We start from the raw sequence: 6,347 nt of genomic DNA on the forward strand, positions 1-6,347 counted from the left end.
AAACTTTAAGAGGGACCTACCCTCTGGAGCAAGATGCACGTGATGCTCAGGTGCTGCCCTAACTCAGTGGAACACCCCATCTTTGCATTTCTGTTGGGATTTCTTTTCCCCTGCTTCTTCACTGAGGATGTCTGGAAGTCTGTTTATTCATAGCTCTGCCCGGGGGCCTTCTGCCATTTCCCTCCCGCTGTGTTTCTCTCTGTCCCCAGCTGAGGCTTGGTGGCATTACCAGGAAGTCAGCCTTTCTTAGCAGCTGAGCCTCTAATCCATCAGCTGCTGTGCTCCTGCCTGCCCTTTAGCAGATAACAAGATAAGGTGTGAATGTGGTGTGTGCCTATGTGTGTCAGTGTGTGGAGTGTACCTTCCTGGTGTTGTGTTTCGTCTCTGTGAGTTGTGTGTCATTGTGAGTGCATGCATGGTGTGTGTGATGTGTGTGTGCATGCCCACCTGCCTGCCTGAAGCAGCACGGTCCTATCCTACCTGAATAATCACACGCCCCCTCTCCTTTCGCATCTTCCTCCTGCCCTGTGCAGCCCTGCAGGCTTCAGAGAGGGGTCTTGCAAAAGCCGGCTTGCTTTGTTTCCTTCTTCTTATTTGTTCTCTCTGGAAACGATCTGAAGTCTGAGCAGGATGCTGATTCCTGGTAGAACCAGTGAAAGGCTAGAGCACTTCAGAACCTGAGGACAGGTTGTTGGCAGCAGCCATGCCTGGCAGGGATTGCCCTTTGGAAACAGTCACCAGGGTCCTGGTGTGTCTGTGTCTGTGGGTGAGATGGACCTGGAAGCTAGGGGTTCCATGAGGTTGGCACTAGGTGTCCCTGGGGATCTGAGCAGCCCATGATTTGATAATGGGAGAGTCAAGGGTCATTCCATTGGCAGGCCTGTGAAGAAGTAATAGGAGTGGTTATGAGGCTTAGAAGATGAGGCAGTATCTAAGGGGACCCGGTATGAATGAATGTCTTCATTCAAATAGCTCATTAAATCCTACGTCTTGTGTGGAGCTTTCTTCAACTTGGTGGAATATAAGGAGCGGGTCCTCTAGCCTTTTGTGCAGTGTGTCACTTTCTTGGTAGTCCCTCTCCTTCATCTTGCAGTGTGTGTTTCAGGAGCACCCTGTCTTTATTTTGAAAGTTCCTGAGTGTGAATCTGATGTAGGAAAGAAAATCAGGGTGTTCCTGACCCCAGAAAAGAATGGGCAAGCAGAGTATCCCATTTGTTTTTGATTCATCTAGCCTGTTGCAGTGGTACAAGCAAAGCAGCTGTTTTGGCTTATTCGGTTTTATATTCAGTAGCTGTTACTGGTAGCCAACTGTATGCCTGCGTTGTGTTCAGTTCTGGGGAGAGAAACTCGAGGAGGACAGGTCCACGCTGCCCTCACTAGACACTGGGCTGGTAGCCGATTTTAGGTTCCTGATCTTTCTCGCTTTCCCCGGGGGAGGGCGGGAGTCTCCCTCTGCTCTGCCTCTCCTCGCCTGGACCCCGAGTCATCCAGGGGGTGACTTGGGACAGGGATTTCCATCAGGGCTACCTGATGAGCGTGTTAGACAGAAACCAGTGTCACCGGGCCTTAAAGAGTTTGTTCCCTGCCCTTGAGGCCATGCTTGTCTAGTTTGGGCTGGGGGTGAGTGAAGATGGGATGAAATGAGATCAGTGAGCACATTAATAAAATAAAAGGTGGAGTAAGACATATCTCCAGAGATGGGGAGAAAAACCCAAAACTGGAGGAAAAATCAGCATCTCATCTACTGCTGGGAGCCTCTGCTTCTCTGACTGAGAGGGAGGGCTCTGTAGGGAGAGTGTCTTGGAGTTGGGAGAGTCCAAACTTGGGCTTTGAAAGCAAACTACTGGGTTTGAATTCTACCCCACCATGAATCAACCATGGCCTCGGGCAAGTTGCTGAAATTCTGAGTCAGTTTCCTCTTCTGTAAAATGGGATAATGCCTTAACCAAGGTCCTACCTGTAAAGCATGTAGAACATGTCTGGAATGTGGTAAGTGCTTAATGAATATCAGTTTCCAAGACCACACACTCCTTACACTAGCTGGTATTTCTGGGTCTGGCCCCTAGCATGGAAGCTTCCAGCTTTCCTGCCCCTGTGCTCTGAAGCAGGCTCTGTGTTTGCTTCCTCCGCAGCGGATTAGGCTGAGGGCTTGCACTAAAGCCTTGCAGCCTCTCCTCCAGGGGAGCTGCCAGTGCAGGCAGGCTGCAGGCATTAGTGACCCCGCCCCATCTCTCCCTGCCAGGGATGGTGCTTTGATCGACTGACCGACCCCCCAACAAGCCGAGAAGGTTCTCTGCCACCCTTCACCGCATGCCAACCCAGCCAGAAAACCAAGGATTCCGCAGACTCAGTCCTCGCCACGCCTCTTCTGCACAGAAACACACTCCTGCCTTCCCCAAGGCTTCCAGAACCCCTGAAGAGGGAGGCCTCCAGTTCCACCTCATGTTTGGGGCATCTTGCTAGCTATGGCCCTTCTCCTTGGCTTCCTGCTGCTGCTGGGGCTTTATGGGGACACCATGTCAGAGGGGCCACCGCCATCATCCACATACATTCCTGATGGTTTGGAATTTGAATTTCCTCCAGCGAACTATGAGACCAAAGATTCTTATGAAGCTGGACCCACTGGCATCTTCTTTCAAATTGTGCACATCTTTCTCCACATGGTGCAGCCGAATGCTTTCCCTGAGGGTAAGTGCCAATGGCGGGACAAGATGCAATATGTCTCCAAACATACTCACGTGCCCACACACAATATTGTTTGTTAATGACAACACGATCAGTGCAGAATATATTCCATATATTAAAGTATGAGAGTCAAAGTGATTGAATTGCACAGAAACAGAAAGTATTTAGCCAGAAGTTAAGAAAAATAAGTTCAATAGGTTGTCAGGAATGTGATGATAAGAAAATGAAATCAAACTGTGTTGCCATGTTGTTTTTCCAATTCTTTATCTTTCTTCCCCTCCTTTTTTGTTTTGTTTTGTCTTGTTTTTTGGTTAGAGTATTGAATCATTCTCAAGTTCATACCAAAGGTAAAAGTTAGGGTAAAAATGCAACTTCTCTGTCATCAAACGAGAAGTTAATAATGACCTCTCATGGCCATTTAAAGTTACCAATTTAACTCTCCTCCACCCACCTCAGAATGCAGTTTCGACACTGCTTAGGGCAAGGCCTGGGCAGACCATACCTGTTACCTGGGTAACTTGTTTGCTTCAGGTCTAAGAGTTTGAGTGTGAAGCCAGGAGGGAACTTTCATGGCATCGTGCTGTTGTTTCGTGTGCATACTATCTGGCCTTACCACTGTGGCTCATCTGTACTCGGAAGTCTTCGGGGTATGTGTTTTCCGGAGTGGGATTATGAAAATTCAAATGGTCTGTGGGAATTGTCTGCTCTTAGGGTTTGACAGTCTAAATTTTTATTGATGTAATGTTAGATCTAGCTTAAGCTTGTTCTTTAAACTACAAAGATTTGAATATTATCATTGACTACTAAATATTATAAAATTTGTAGTAATCTTTATCATCTTCCTTAGCTGGCCAGCCATTGTTTATAAGCAGATTATTTGTGTGTGTGTGTGTGTGTGTGTGTGAGAGAGAGAGAGAGAGAGAGAGAGAGAGAGAGAGAGAGAGAGAAAATGTATTTAGTGAACTTCAGCACCTGTTTATATTATGGGCAGTTTACAGATTTTCTTAATATATATTTACATAGAATATTTTTACATTTATTTGTCTCAGATTAAGCAATTGAAAGAGTCTGAAGTGTAGTTTTCAATTTTTTGTTAGTTTAAATTTCGATTCAATGAAGTAAATCACCCTACTGTCACAGAAGAGAGTCCTGAGCAAGTACTGCTTCCTGTTTATGTCGCTGCTTAAAAGACTAAATTTGGGGCTTCCCTGGTGGCACAGTGGTTGAGAGTCCGCCTGCTGATGCAGGGGACACGGGTTCGTGCCCCGGTCCGAGAAGATCCCACATGCCGTGGAGTGGTTAGGCCTGTGAGCCATGGCCGCTGAGCCTGCGCCTCCGGAGCCTGTGCTCCGTAACGGGAGAGGCCACAACAGCGAGAGGCCCGCGTACCGCCAAAAAAAAAAAGACTAAATTTGGAAATCCAAAGGACAGAAGTAGAAAGCAAACTGAGTGTATTTATTCATGTTGAATACAAATTCACTATTCTCAATAAATATCTTTTTGTTTCCTTTTGGACTTGATGTAAATATAATTGAATAAATAAACACCTACTAGTGTTTTTAGTCTTGGCTTCTTTGTTTTTTTTATGTAAAAAGCATAGAATTCAGTTGTTTGATACAAATTTACAGTGACTTCTTTAAAAAGATTGTGAAGTCTCCTGTGTCATTCTAAGGCAGATCATGTAATTAATCCTGTAATCTCTTTCCGTATGTCGTTTTATTTTTCTCCCTCTAGATTTCATATGAAGGCTTCCTCACACTTGTTTCACAAGGGAAAACAGTATCTTTAAAGGTCTTCATTCAAATGATCGGGTTAAAAGACATCCTGCTTCCAATGCATTCTAGGGTTTTCACCTCCAACATCATGATTAGTCTAGAATTTAAATCCTAATGTAATCTGAGGGTGTTAGCCTTGCTTGTCCCTTGACCTTCATCAAGGGAGAAAGAAATTCCCAGAAACAGACCAGCACTACCCCTTTCAGAAAAAATTGTCGGGTTGCTTAGAGAATATAGTACTGAACTTAGCAGGTGATGTCTTGGTGTGTTGGCTTTCTTTCACCATCCCATTATTCATATTCTTTCACCCAGTTACTAGGTTTCGTAATAGCCTCAAAGTGCTCATGAGGTACTTTGCAACATAAAGGACACTATGAGACAATCATGTTTTTTTGTGGGTTTTTTTCCCCTTGGCATGTGACTTTTTTTAAAAATTAAAGTATAGTTGATTTACAATGTCCTGTTGGTTTCAGGTGTACATCACAGTGATTCAGTTATACATATATATATTCTTTTCCCTTATAGGTTATTACAAAATATTGAGTATAATTCCCTGTGCTATACAGTAGGTCCTAGTTGGTTATCTGTTTTATGCATAGTAGTGTGCATCTGTTAATCGCATCCTCGAATTTATCCCTCCCCTCCCCTTGCCCCTTAGGTAACCATGTTTGTTTTCTATGTCTGTGGGTCTATTTCTGTTTTGTAAATAAGTTCATTTGTGTCATGTTTTTTTTAGATTCCACATATAAGTGATAGCACATGATATTTGTGTTTCTCTGTCTGACTTACTTCACTTAGTATGATAATCCCTAGGTTCACCCATGTTGCTGCAGATGGCATGTAAAGATACATGATATTTTAATGCAATTAAAAAAAATCCACATTGATGCCCCAAACTCCATGATGAACAAATCTCAAAATGCTAAATAAAGACAGGATCCCATCCGGCCCATGCCCAACTCCTGTCACTCATCTTCCTAAGTCCCATCCCCAAGTAATTTGCTCAGGAAGGCGACTCCCAGCAGTACCTGCTGAGAGGCTGATTAGCCCTGCCACCAAGAGACTGGAGAGGAGACCATGGATTAGAAAGTGAAGTGAAGGTGAGGGAGGAGGGTGAAGGTGGTATATATTTTTAATTAATTAATTAATTTTTATTTTTGGCTGCGTTGGGTCTTGGTTGCTGCAGGCGGGCTTTCTCTAGTTGTGGCGAGTGGGGGCCACTCTTTGTTGCAATGCGTGGGTTTCTCATTGCGGTGGCTTCTCTTGTTGTGGAGCACGGGCTCTAGGCGCGCGGGCTTCAGCAGTTGTGTGGCACACGGGCTTAGTTGCTCCACGGCATGTGGGATCTTCCCCGACCAGGGATCAAACCCGTGTCCCCTGCATTGGCAGGTGGATTCTTAACCACTGCGCCTCCAGGGAAGTCCCAAAGGTGGTGCATTGATTACTCAGGCATCGGCAGAAAGCAACTCTGGCTAAGCTTAGGAAAGGAGCATACCGGAAGGGTGTTGGATGGCTCCTGGTCTTGTCAGGAGGCTGGAGAACAGAATCAGATGCAAAGGCAGTGGACACAGCCTGGTTAGGACACGGTTTCTGGCAACTGGCATCACGGTCTTTGCTGCGGCACACACTCCAGAGTCAAAGTCACGGGCAGGAGTGGCCAGCTGGTCGGACCTGGGTAAGGCCATGCCTTGGGTGCATGACAGGTGAATGGGAGGATAACCCCCTGGCATTTGTGGTGGAAGATGCTGGACTGTAACCCACTACCACTCACCACAAAGGGGAGCTTGTCCCAGCTGGAAAAGGGCTGCATGTTGGACAGCTCAACAAATGACCAACACTTAATACAGGCAAGGTTGAATTTCTCTCTTGGGAGACTGCTTAGAGCCA

The sequence above is a fragment of the Mesoplodon densirostris genome, chromosome 1 (assembly GCF_025265405.1).
Source record: "Mesoplodon densirostris isolate mMesDen1 chromosome 1, mMesDen1 primary haplotype, whole genome shotgun sequence".
NCBI classification, from domain to species: domain Eukaryota; kingdom Metazoa; phylum Chordata; class Mammalia; order Artiodactyla; family Ziphiidae; genus Mesoplodon; species Mesoplodon densirostris.